Raw genomic sequence first — 13,547 nt, 5'->3', positions numbered from 1 at the left:
CAATTACTTTTCAGCAGTATTTGATAAATATTAAAAAAATTTAAGAAAATCTGTAAGCATTCAAAACCCCAAACCTGGCCCTTACACTGTCCTGGGGTGGTCCATATTTGCATTGGGAGATTTAGTTTGGCACTTTAACTTATGTAAATAAATTCTACTTTTCCTCTGAGCCTGAAGGCATTCAAACAGGGAGATCCTCTTTCCCAATCAGCTGTAACCTATACCTTCCACAAGTGAACAAAGTCACACTTTTAAAGGAATCAGGCAGAGAAGTTTTCCTGTTATTCTTCTTCCACAAAATACACTCCAATTCCCACAACCCCTTGCTATTTTGATACTAATGGGGCGGATGGTGAAATAAGAGAGGCACGGTCATTTTAAATGAGGACACCGTGTCAAAACACACATTCCCCACAGGGCCTTCTGCCCTTTCAGTCATCCAAACCCAACAACTCCTGACATTCCACAAGTGGGTTCTGGGACAGAATTTCAGGCCATTCTCTAGACTCAGGCTCATTTTAACATTCAACAACGTGATAAACACTTAAAAGCTTCCATATGGCACACTATAGGATCTAAAACTGTACTCTAAAGGAGAGGACTTCATTCCAATTCAATTAGTAAAATCTTCATCTTGTCCAACCAAAAAAAAAAAAATGGGCTCTATTTCAGGTCTGAGCAGACAATCCAGCAGGCATTCCTCTTACAGCAGAAGACTGTAGGCAAAGGACAAATGCGTGTCCTCATTAACTCATTAGAGCTATTTAAAATATGCTTATGACTGGTAGCTTCTCTCTGGACAGAATAAAATATAAATCTGATAATGAATCAAAATTTCCCCTGCTCCCATCTGAAAGGAACCCAAATACTGGACGGCTCAGCAGAGTGTCAGATCAAAGCCAGATCAAAAGAATTAGCCTGAGGGGTTCGCAGAACAAAACACAAGACTCAAGACATCCTGCCTGTCATTTCTAGAACAAAAAGTTCCCAAGACTCCTCTTGCCCCAGCAGAAGTGCTCCACATGATTCTGATGCAGGAAGGCAAGGCTTTCAGAAATCTAGGCATTACCAAGCCCACATTCACACTGGGACCAGACACACAATGGGAGCTACGCTTCAGGAAGTGACTGTTTTCACTAAACACATGAAAATGGTCCAAGGGGAAGGGATTCAGTCTTATAAAAAAAAAGAAAATTAAGTGGGATTTATTTGGCTAATACTTCAGGTCAAACTAAAGCTTGTTGAGTATATACTGTGCGCAGGACCCTGTGCTAGAAGAGAAAAGGATGTTTCAGGAAATCTAGAGTCTAAAAGGGAGGGAAGAATGTACATAAGTAAGTATAAACAAAGAGTCTGTTTTTTGTTTTTTCAAAAAGCAAACCTTTATTTCCAAGGAGTTTTATTTATTTTGAAGATCATGCCCATTTCAGAGAAGAGAAGCCTCGTGCATGAAAATTGCTACTGGATAATAGAAAACACCATCTTTCACGCATTGATTATGTTTCATGAATTGGAACCTGTACACTCATGTCTATAATCCTCATGATGCTTATCATAAGTGGGCATTATTATCCCCATTTTACAGATGGAGGAGCTGAGGCTCTCATAAGGCAATGTGTAGGAGATCCCACCACTTCTTCCCACTACTTTATGCTGCCTCTTACATGGTATGCTCTTGTTATCTGGTAAAAGATCAAACAAATGGACAAATTGCACAGGAAGATTTCAATGAGAAAACCCAAGAAAGAGGGCATCTCAACCTTGGTGTCATTGATGTTTGGATCCAGGTAGTTCACTGCTGTGGGATCTGTCCTGTGCACTGTAGGATGTTCAGCCACAGCCCTGACCTCTCCCTCGTAGATGATAGTAGCAGCCCCTCTGCCCAACTGTGATAAGCAAAAAACGACTCCAGGCTTTGCCAAATGTTCCCAGGATCTTTGCCAAATAATCCTGGCTGACAACCACTAATCTAAAAACATCCTAGAATGGCCCATCTCTTACTGAAAATCATTAAATAAAGAGCTGTCCACACAGTCACCTCTAGTTGAGAGCAGGACATGACACCAACTGCTCTACGTGGTTCCTTTCCACCTACCCATCTTTAACTGGAGCCACAGAGACACAGGCACTGCCTGACTGCTAGCACCTATTCCACACTAACCCCCACACAAGGCACCTGGGCCAGTCAAATGTGCAGTCTTCAAACTGGCTTTTGTACACCACTCGCCCCACAAAGTCTTTCTAAAGAATGTGCAGGAATGACAAGAGCAAATGACGATCTGCAGCTTCTGTGTCTGCATGCTTTCCTAAAACTGATCTACCAGAGAATGTACCATACAGTCATTTAGAGGTGACATTCCTACTCCATCCATTTTCACAAAAGCCCTTATGTTATATTATTGTAAAAAGAAAATGAAAACAAAGGAAAATGAAAGGAAATCCCAAATCTTAATGATGTTTTACTACAGATAGAAGTATTTCCCTTTGTTACAGATCTTCATGTTTTACATTGAAGTTAGTGTCATATTTAGATATTATTTGATTCAATGAATAATATTATTTCGTTGGTACATGCCAAAGTTTACAATATGCTATAAATCACATTCATGTGATTATTTAAATTTATGATGACAAACATTAGCTATCAATCTAAAACATGGGGTAAGGAGGGAGTGGCAGAATTTAAAAAAATTCTTTAAGGGTCATAGAAGAGAAACAAATGCTGAAAGTAGCTGAATTAAATCACGATGAAGCTCACTAGCAACTGTTGCCAGGCAGATCTGTGAATCAAGTACTGTTGTCCTCTACAGTGTCAGAGGCCCACTGCCTCAATTAAGAAGAATGCCCTCAACTCCAACACAAGTTTCTTCTCTGGACACTTGCCATCCTGATGGCATCAGCCATTTGGTGCCCTGAGATGAACCACAGGTTGTTCTCTAAGACTATAGCAAGAGTACAGGACAGTGTAAAGATGTTAGGGCTTAACTAATATTTCAAAGCAGAAAAAAACTGCTTGAGAGGATTTCAGGATTGATGTGAACTAAAAACAAGGCATAGGGTCAGTTAGTAAGCAGAGGACCTCTCAGGATTTAGTACCAAGCCTAAATTAGTACTAGAAGATGACACAGTCACTCTATCAGGTAAGCCCCAGAAGATCCAGCAGCCTGCAAGTAAATCCCTCTTTGCAATGAATTAAGTTTTGACTTACAGTTACCCTGGCCAGATAGTCTTTGGGCTGTTAGATGAGGACTGCTACATATTTGGTATTCAGCAAGACGCCTGGCAACATGTGAGAGCCACGTGAGTGGGACTTCATTTCACATCAAGGAAAGCAGGGCTTGCTTATCCTCTGCCACACAGAGAAATGTATAATTTTCTTGTTCGTTTTGATAACACTTAGGCTTTTCCTATCAGCATGTGAGTATGTTCTTGAGGGACTCACAGTGCTGCTACAATGAAAAGCTACACTAAACAATACTTTTTTTGGCAACCCACATAGATAGAGAAACAATAGATGGGGTGGGAAGAGAATAAACAGACCTTGGAATCAGACTGATCTGCATTTGAAATCCAGCTCTTCCACCAACTGGCCTCATGTGGCCTTGGCCAAGAGGCTGAAATCCTTCCAAGCATCTCCTTGTTTGTCAGAAAGAAAAATGTCTATTTTTACAGGAATATTGGGAGGATCTGATGAACTAAATATCTGTAGTAAAGCTCTAGTTATGCACAGGGTAAATAAATGCCCCATGAATAGAAGCAGGGCTGGGGCTGCCCGCCACTCCTAGAGGCCTAATTTGGTTGCAGCAGATGTTACTGTACACTATTCCTGTCGCCCAGGCTGCCTATGAAAGGCCAGAAATGTCTTAATGGCCAAGAACTTTTTTTTTTCCTTAGGCACAATATTTTGCCTTTTCTTCAATATATTTCATCAGAGCAACCTCTTCTCCTCTCCCCTTTCCAAACCAGTGCTTATAAACCAATGGTTATAAATCTCTTTTTAGTTGTAATACCCTATATTTACCCTAAAAACCCTGCGTTTATGCACAAATGCTTAATTTTGGATTAATTTTAATGGGCTAAATGACAACCATTATGAAACTATCCATGTGCCTTCTCTCTAGAGTGTATGGCCTTTAAGAAAGGTGCTCCAAACAAAATCAGGGATCCTAGGAACCTTGGGGTTGCTCCAGATTAGCACTTGGGCAGTGGCAGCTATGTAAAATGAAGTTCTGGTGCCAGGTCTCCTGCACCAAGGAAGCAAAGGCCATGAAAAATCCCCAGTCAAGAGGGATGACTGTCATATGGCCCTAGGCAAGAGTTTATACATTCCAAAGAAGAAAAGCAAGAGTTGAATTAACCTTTTTTTTTTTTTTTTTTTTTATAAAAAAGGTCAACCCTAGAGTTTCATTGTTTCAGAAAAGTTCCCCAAAGAACATGTTTTCACATTTTCTAGAGGATATAGAAGCCACAATTGTTTCCCATAAAAGGGACCCCTGATTGAGGGAGAAACCATCTACAGTACATTTAAAATCCACAAAGCATTATGGGCAATTAGCTAATTTCACTAAGGAGGCAAAACTCAATGCAATATTTGATTTCAAAGGGACAATAGGGTAACAGGATTCACCTTGTCATCTGTAGTAACAATCAGCTGGCAAAAAGGGGGGGGGGCCACTGGCTACACTTGTAGCTTCAAGGAAATTTTGCTCACTATGAAACTGGGCAACCAATTTGAAAGAAACACTCCTTTTTCGTTTCTCATAGGGAACAGGAGTTGAAATAAATGGATTCTACTTAGAGCCACCAGACAGAACTGATTTGAATCTTACCTCTGCCATTAGTTAACTATGCCACTTAACTCTCTCTCTCTCTCTCTCTCTCTCTCTCTCTCTCACTCTCACTCTCTCTCTCTCTCTCTCTTTGTTGTTGTTTGTTTTTTTTTTTTTTTTTTGTAACCAGAATTGAACCCTGAGGCTTTTTGCCACTGAGCTAAATCCCCAATCCTTTTTATTTTATTTTTTGAGACAGGGTTTCCCTAAGTTGCTTAGGGCCTTGCTAAATTGCTGAGGCTGGCCTTGAACTCTAATCCTCCCACTTAAACCTCCCCAGGCTGGGATTACAGGCATGTGCCACAGTGCCTGGTCCACTTAACTCTCAACTCAGTTTCACTCTGTATAAAATATGAATTATGTCTACTTAACAGCATTAATATAAGAACTGAAGCAAGATAACTTAAGAAAACAATCTGGTATTTAACAATTAAGCAGTAGAATTATTTTATAGTATGGAAGAGTACTTTAAAGTTCAGGCCTGGAGTCAGGGCTCTTAGATTCAAATCCAGGCTCTACAATTTGGTAGCTGAACAAGCTTCAGAAAGTTACTTAACTTTTTTTTTTTTTTTTTTTTTGTACCAGGGGTTGAACTCAGGGGCACTGAGTCACATTCCTAGCCCTATTTTGTATTTTATTTAGAGATAGGATCTCACTGAGTTGCTTAGCACCTCACCATTGCTGAGCTGGCTTTGAACTTTCAATCCTCCTGCCTCAGCCTCCGGAGCCACTGGGATTACAGGCAGGCACCTCTGTGCCCCCCATACTTGACATTTTTGTGCCATGATTTTTCTCCTCTGTAAAATATAATTATCAACCATATTTGCCTTATAAGATCCTTGTGGGAATTAAATAAATTAAAACACGTGAAAGAATTTAAACTGAAATGCCTGATAAAGTGTCATTACATTTTAGCTGTTGTTAATCAATCTTTGTTTTATTTGGTAGAACAAAGTGAAGGGAGAACAAAAGAGAAAATATACTTATGTTTGCAATGTATGTGTGTGACTTTTCCATTTGAGGCTAGGTTCCACGACAGAAAGAAACTGGGGAGAAGGAAAATCCCATAAGGGGAGCAGAGTGAACCCTGAGTGCATGGTCTGTGCTGGGAGAGGGGACTGGGTTTAAAGACCTGGCATGTCCTTGACATTTTTGGCCTACACAGCTTTCTGAGTATAAACTGAGTCTAGGAGCCCCAGAAATTGCTTGACTCAGCACTGGAGTCAAGGAAATACTCATTTATTAAACGTAAACTCAGGAAGGGGTATTTTGGAAAGAACTGCTGGTAAAATTTTTCATAGTGATCCCTCTTAGACATAAAGCATGATGACAGAAATTCTGAGTGACTTCCTTTTGCCATCTCAGAAGTTGATCAGAAATTGGGGATCACAGATTAATAGTATAAGAACTCTGTCCCTTTTTCCTGTGGCTTGAATTTCTTTTTTTCTGACCATGTCCTTAACAGTAATTATACCTAATGATGTAAACCTTTTTATTTTTTTAAGAGAGAGAGAGAAAGAGAGAGAGAGAGAGAGAGAGAGGGAATTTTTTTTTAATATTTATTTTTTAGTTTTCGGCGGACACAACATCTTTGTTTGTATGTGGTGCTGAGGATTGAACCCGGGCCACAGGCATGCCAGGCGAGCACGCTAATGCTTGAGCCACATCCCCAGCCCAATGATGTAAACCTTTAATGGCCAAGCAATCTTGAATATATTTCCAGCAGAAAAGGAGGAGGAAGGTAGGAGTAGGGACAGGCTGTAGGCTACCCCTCTCCTCTTCAAGGGGTGCATGGGAGGATACAGCATCTTGATAAGAGTAGAGGGAGCAGGTGTATCTATGCATGAAGCCTAAGGCAAGGAAGAGATGCTAGGGATAGTCTATGCCAAAAACAGGACCTAAAGCTGGGACAGGTTGGAAAAATCCTCTCTGGACCTCTACATTATTGTAGAAACATCCCAGGGATTCTTAAAAGAATGGCTCCTAAGGCACTGGCTCCCCAGATCCTAAGAAACCTGGAGAGCTGGTTCCATTGAAGAGAATATGGTGCCTTAAAGCTAGCAGTATCAGATTTCATTTCATTGAGAATCATGATCGGAACTGAGTCTAAACCCCTTGTCCACCCCAAACCTTTCAAAGCAAACTTGGCATTGTAAATAATCAGAGGGAGTATTACTGAAATTCTCACTGGTGCCCTCAGGATGCAATCTGATCTGTATGTTCCCATTTCAAATTTAGAACACTGATCAACATGCTTCTCTATGATTTCCCCATTTCACCAAAGTGCAGAGACAGTCACAGGTAACTGTGCTAACAGTAGCAAGGATGTCTACTGAAGTTACCTGTCCCTCGCTCTTAGCTATGTCTTCTGCTAGTCTGGAATGTTTGGAAGCAATTTTTTCACAATTATGAACTGCAGTAAATCTACAGTGCACACTTTAAAGGCATTCCAGGCAAGAAAATGGCTGGCTACTTACTGCCCCTTACTTAGGTGTGTAGAGACCAGAATAACAAATATATTCCCTTTTCTTCCTTTTTGTTGAATCTCTGACTTCCTAAGAAATTTCTTGTCCCGGTCCTGGTCCTCTGTTCAACCTCATTAGCCAAGGTACAAGTCATGAGACTCCTGCACACTCAGTTCCCATCAGGGATGCCAGGATCACTGCCCTTAGGATGACGACGCACAGATTTATAAGGCCAGAGCGATTCTGAGTAGGAGTGGGGGAAGGAGAGCCAAGCAGCCAGGAAGGTGTTTACCAAAATACATACTCCAGTCACACTTTTTTTTTTTTTTTTCAGCAGAGAGAAATTGGCATTTTCTTGTGTGAGTATTTAATTAAAGCCCTGCTGAAAGTGCATTCGCTCCCTGCGACTTAGCGGATAGGCTTGGAAGAGCTTTGCAGACAGCTTGAAAATGTAATCAAACAGCATCCTTACCCTTCCCTCTATAGCTCCCCCTCCCCCAGGGGCCGTCAGCTGGTGGCCCACTGGGGTGCGGATAGCACAGATGCTTGCCTTCGGCTCCCCCAGGAGAAGACTGAGGCGGGGCGCACTGAGATGCCCCTCCCAGTTTACAAGGTGGGCGACAAGGTGATGACTCCATGACCCTGCCTCCTCCGCCCGCGTCTCTGGGTTCCTCTGGGGGAACTGCTGCAGGGACTTCCGCTGGGGGGCTCCAGTCGCATTTGGGCGCAGCAGAGTACGCAGAAGCCCGAGGAGGGGGCCGAGGCAAGGTCCAGCGGTGGCTGCAGCGGTCGCTGCTACTGCCCCACTCTCAGTGCCCAAGGCACCCGGGCTCGAAGGATTGGGGAGGGGCGCGGAGGCTGCGGCGCGGAGACCCGACCTCCGCTGGGGCTTTACCTGGATGCGCTCTGCAGCGGCGGCACTGGGCTCCGGAGCGCGGAGGCGGCTCCCGGGCTGCGGCGGCGCGGGCCGACCGTAGGGCGGCGGGCCCGGCGCGGGCAGGATGTGCTGTCTCACGCTGCGCCGGCCGCTCGGCTCGCGCTCCTCCGGGAGCGATCACTTCCTCTCTCTCCCGAGCCTGACACTGACAGCTCCCGAGCACCCAGTCTGCGGGGCTCGCCCCGCCCCCGGCCCACGCCCTCCACGCCCCGCGCCCCTCCCGCGGGAGTGCCCTCCCTCTCCTTCTCCCGCACGCGCTCCGGCACCGAGCGGTGCACCCCCAGCCCAGAGGCTGGTGGCAAGGAGGGGAGGGACCTGGGGAGGTCTATCCCTCTGCCTTGGGCAGGACTCACACCTGAGTTGCTGCAAACGGAAGAGTGTTTTGGCAGCTCCAGCCGACATGCCACCATTGAACAACTTCCACTGCCAGACAGCTAAACTTTAAGGTCATTTTAAAAAAAGAAAGCTCAGATCCACTCGCTATTCACAGTGACTTCCCAGTCTGATGGATCCCATTTTTTCCCAAAAGGAAATATACACAGCTTGCTTCCACGTTGTTAGTCCTAGCTTTTAGATATCTGAGTAAACATTCTTGGACTCCCCCAAAGTTTGTCATAATAACTAAGTTTTAACACTGAGAAGTGGAGTTGGGGATGCTAATCGATGGGGTGGACACCATTTTATAGATAAGCTTTTCAAGTTCCTTGTTCATCAGGTTCTTACCTTAGAATGTAAGATATTGTAAGGAAGGGACTGTCTCCTGATCATTGCTATGTCCTCAATATGCACAATAGTGTATTAGGCATAATATTTATAAGTTTATCAATTGATAAGGACTACAGTAATTTAAAATAAATATAGATCTGATTATGAATACAATATCAATAACACTGAGTTGCTGAGCGCCCACTGCCTGCACAGCACACTTCTAGAAGCTTCACATAATTAAAGAATGAGCAAAATACAGTCTCTCTTCTCACAGGGGCTAAAATCCTATTGAAGATGGAAGGAAGAGTAAAGGCAACCTAAGTAAAGACCATTGTGAATATGAATAAAATCTGAGCTGGAAAGCTATTGTTTGTGAAGATAGAAATATGGAGGGGAGAGCATTTCCAGCCATAAAGAAAACTCCAGAGAATAGACAAAATTGCTTAGCAAACAGCAAGTGAGCCTGTATGTTGAAGAATGACAAACTCCTACAAGATATGACTAGGGTCTTAAGAGACGCTGAAGAGCAAATAATGAAGAACCACTGAAGGCATTTGAGCAAAGATTGATACTCAAGAAGAGTCATTAGAGGGTATTAATGAGAAAGGGACTGGAACAAGCAAATGCTGAAGAGACTGGTTTGAAGATGATAATTGGGGTTAGAGATAAGGCCAAAAAGAAACATCAACCATTTTGTTGTTGTTGTTGTTGTTGTTTTAATTGCTACCTTTTTTTTTTTTTGCAGCAATTCTAGGTTTACCAAAAAAAAAAAAATAGCTGAAACTGAGTTTTCATATACCACCTTCCTAATGCTTATGAATACTTACAGCAGTTTTATTCATAATTACCCAAACCAGAAGCAACCAACATGTCCTTCAACAGGTGAATGGATGAACAAATCAGTATATCAATTCATTAAATGTTATTCCACAATATGAAGAAATTAGATATTCCTAAATTTCCTACAGTTTCCCCTATTATTAACACCTTGCAAAAGTGTGATATATTTGTTAAAATTGGTGAGCCAAAATTAATATATTATTATTCAGGTCTGTAGTTTACATTGGAGTTTACACCTTGTGTTATAAAGTTCTGTAGGTTTTTGACAAATGCATAATGTCATGTATACACCATCACAATATCACACACATTTCACCATCTTAAAATCTCTCTATGCTCCACCTTGCTATCCTTCTTTCTCCCTCCCCTCAAAGTCTGTCAACCACTGCTGTTTACTGTCTCTACATGTTATCCTTTTCCAGAATGTCCTATGGTTAGAATATACAATATACAGACTTTTCAGACTGACTCCTTACTCTTAGAAATATGCACTTAAGTATCTTCCACATCTCTTTTTTATTTCTTTTAGATGTTGGTGGACATTTATTTTATTCATTATTTATATGCAGTGCTAAGAATTGAATCCAGTGTCTCACACATGCTAGGCAAGCGCCTACCACTGAGCCACAACCCTAGCCCTCTTCTAAGTCTTTTAATGAATCAATAGCTAATTTCTCCGAATCACGGCATAACATTTAGTGAATGGATATACTGATTTGTTTATCCATTCACCTGTTGAAGGACAAGTTGGTCGCTTCTGGTTTGGGTAATTATGAATAAAATTTCTACAAGCATTCATGAGCAGGACTTTGTATATATTCAAGTTTTCAACTCATTTTTGAAAATACCTGTGTGTGTGTTTACTGGATCATATGATGAACCTAATATTTAGCTTTGTAAGAAATTGCCAAACTTTCTTCCAAAGTAGCTTAAAAGTAGCTTCCAAAGTATCGTTTCTCTCTTTCCCATCAGCAGGAAGTGAGAGTTCCTATTGATTCAAATGTTCACCAGCATTTAGTGCTATCAGTGATTTAGATTTTAGCCAATCTGATAGCTGTGTGGTGGCATCTCATTATTATTTGAATTTGAATCCCCTCATAAGTATGATGCTGAGTGTCTTTTCATGTGTTTATTTTCCATCTGTATATCTTTGGTGAGATATCTCTTCAAATCTTTTACCCATTTTATAAATGGAGTTGTTTATTTTCTTATTGTTAAATTTGAATTTTTTTTTCATATTTTAGCTATAAATCTTTTGTCAGATTTGTTTGCTAAGATTTTCTCTATTATTTTGCATGTCTTTTCTTCTGTTAGCCATATCTTTCATGAAGCAGAAGTTTTTAACTTCAAGAAGAATAACATCAATTTTTTCTTTCATAGGTCATATTTTTGGTGTTTTATGTAAAAGTTATCACCAAACCCAAAACCAAGAATACATAGATTCCTTTCTGTGTTTTCTTCTAAAGTTTTATATTTTTGCATTTTGCATTTAGGTTTACTATCAAGTCTAAGCTAATCTTATGAAAACATTATGTCTGTGTCCATATTTTTTCTGTTTTTTTTTTTTGCATGTGGATTTCCATTTGTTTCAGCACTTTCTTGAAAAAGATTCTGTGAGGCATATTTTTTTCCTTTGAGTTGATATTCAGCTGGAGTGATCTTTTAGGGATTATCATATGATGCTGGCCAAATTAGCTCTTTACAGCAACATACCTGTAATCTGACAATCCAAGATAACCTCTGTTCTGGATTAGAGAATAGTGAATTAAAGACAGTGCATCTCACTTTATTCAACAATCTGAAAAGTTAAATCTAGCTACATTTTTATTGCATAAACCTGCACATAATGCTAACACTCTATATTTCTGGGATGGATTATTTGTATTACAAGTAATCACCCACTAACTCGTATATCAGATTTTCAAGCACTGAAATTTCCTAAAAACGTTAGACACTTTCATTCAGTACAAAGGAACATCAGAATGAGGAGAAGAATTCTTCTACATGAAATAACATTTCTCAACTCCAGCATCAAAACTTCCCTCTTATGGGAAAGAGTGCCAAATCTGAAATGTTATGTATCTTCACCCAGCCTCAAGCATATGTTAGAGACAGAAATCACTTTGAGATTAAAATGAAAGGTATTTGATAAAACTTTCATGAAGGAAATATTAAAAGTCTTTTCAAGCTAAATAATACTCATTGCAATGCACCTGTTTTATATCTTAAGCTAGTTATTGCTCCTGTGGTTGAAAGAAGTTCTCAATGAAAAGGTTAAATAGCTACTGCAAAACAGACTGGGCAAATTTCTGACTTGCTGGCCATTTAGAGGTTCTTAGAGAACAGTGTGGCTGAGTTCTCCTACTCTGGAATCAGACTGTGGGTGCAAACTAAGTCTACCACTGACTGGTTCCATAACCAATGTTTGTGTAAGTTACTAGACTCCTCTGGGACTCAAGTCTCCTAGAAGTCTGAAAGAAACAATATTTGTCTACTGTGATATTTCAATGACTTAATCAATGTGAGGCACTTGGCTCAGTCCCTAGCACATAATTAAAAACACTCAATAAATGTTAGCTAGAGTTGGCTGTTTTTAACCCAGCCTGCATGAAAAGTACAAAAGTAAAGCTTTGTACTCTCTTATATTTCAGTGTCCAAACTGTAACATTACCTGACTTTAGGGACCACTCAGACCTTAGGGCTCTACCAGGCTTCAAGACAGAGATTCCTCTGCATCCGTGCACCTGTTGTTTTGTTCATGAGTGCTGGACACAGATGTGGCTCAATGGTTTCTGAACTGCTTTTCTAGAGCCTCACTTCACACAGGTTCCACCAACACTCTTAGATATCCAAACCCTTCAGCTCTTCCCAGAATCCCCCTTTGGAAGTTATTCCTCAGTTTGTTTTATCTGGGTTGGAGGAAATAAAACTGAAAATTTATCTGTTATCCAAAGGCTCTAAAATCACAAAAAAGAATTCTGAGCCCATCAGTATCCAGCTGTTAAATGTGAGACACCCACAGAAGAAAAAAAAATGATTGAAAATATGTTTTAGTTAGGATGGCACTAACTCTCCATCATGCTAAGAATAAATACCCATAAAGACATTAATTGAAACCACTGCCAGTGTTATTATGCTTTTGTGTAGGATAGGGTTGATGACAGATACAGTTTATTTTTTCATTATATGACAGAAGCTGGTTTGTTTGTGCCAATGCAAAACCATACTAGAGATCCCAAAACATATTTGAAAGTTTACTGAAAATCGAAGAGTGGCTTATGGGGAAATCAATGATTCCAACATTTAATGCAATGCCTGCTTTTTGTCTTCTGAACACTTTTCATTAATGGATTTTGCTTATGCTGCATGCAGAGAATTCGTCTTCAGTTTTACAAGAATGAGCTAAGAGATGTCCACTGTGTGGTTTCAGAGTTTTGTTAATGCTCTTTGGAAAACTTTCAAATGTAACTACAATTATATTATAATGACCTATATTTGTAATATAACTGTACCCTAATTACTAACATTCCCACCCCCTTCACTTTTGCCTCTGTGTGTCTGCCCCTCTTCCTGTTCCCTCCTCCTCATACTTCCTTGATCAGTTTTACTTTCAAGGATAATACTAAGCCAAAATACATGTTTTAAATAATCAATAATAAAATATAACTTATGCAGCACAAATTAAAATCTTTAGATCTTAGAGTAATCATTTTAAGCACATACATTTATGGAGGGAAAAATAATAATTTGCATTATGGATCCAATGAT

At 40.5% G+C, this 13,547-nt stretch overlaps 1 protein-coding gene across 1 annotated transcript in view; it reads right to left on the bottom strand.

The window, feature by feature from the left end:
- The window catches only part of Dync1i1 (dynein cytoplasmic 1 intermediate chain 1), a 293,851-nt gene extending 285,580 nt beyond the window's left edge, over window positions 1-8,271 (bottom strand). Inside the window, exon 1 of the mRNA XM_026391510.2 lies at window positions 8,190-8,271. The gene's annotated coding sequence lies outside the window, so the exon portion shown is untranslated. The remainder of the gene's footprint in view (window positions 1-8,189) is intronic.
- Between the last annotated feature and the right edge of the window lie 5,276 nt (window positions 8,272-13,547).

This window comes from Urocitellus parryii, chromosome 3, assembly GCF_045843805.1.
Source record: "Urocitellus parryii isolate mUroPar1 chromosome 3, mUroPar1.hap1, whole genome shotgun sequence".
Lineage (NCBI taxonomy): Eukaryota > Metazoa > Chordata > Mammalia > Rodentia > Sciuridae > Urocitellus > Urocitellus parryii.
The sequence above is the reverse complement of the archived record's forward strand: the minus strand, read 5'-3'. Positions and strand labels throughout refer to the sequence as shown.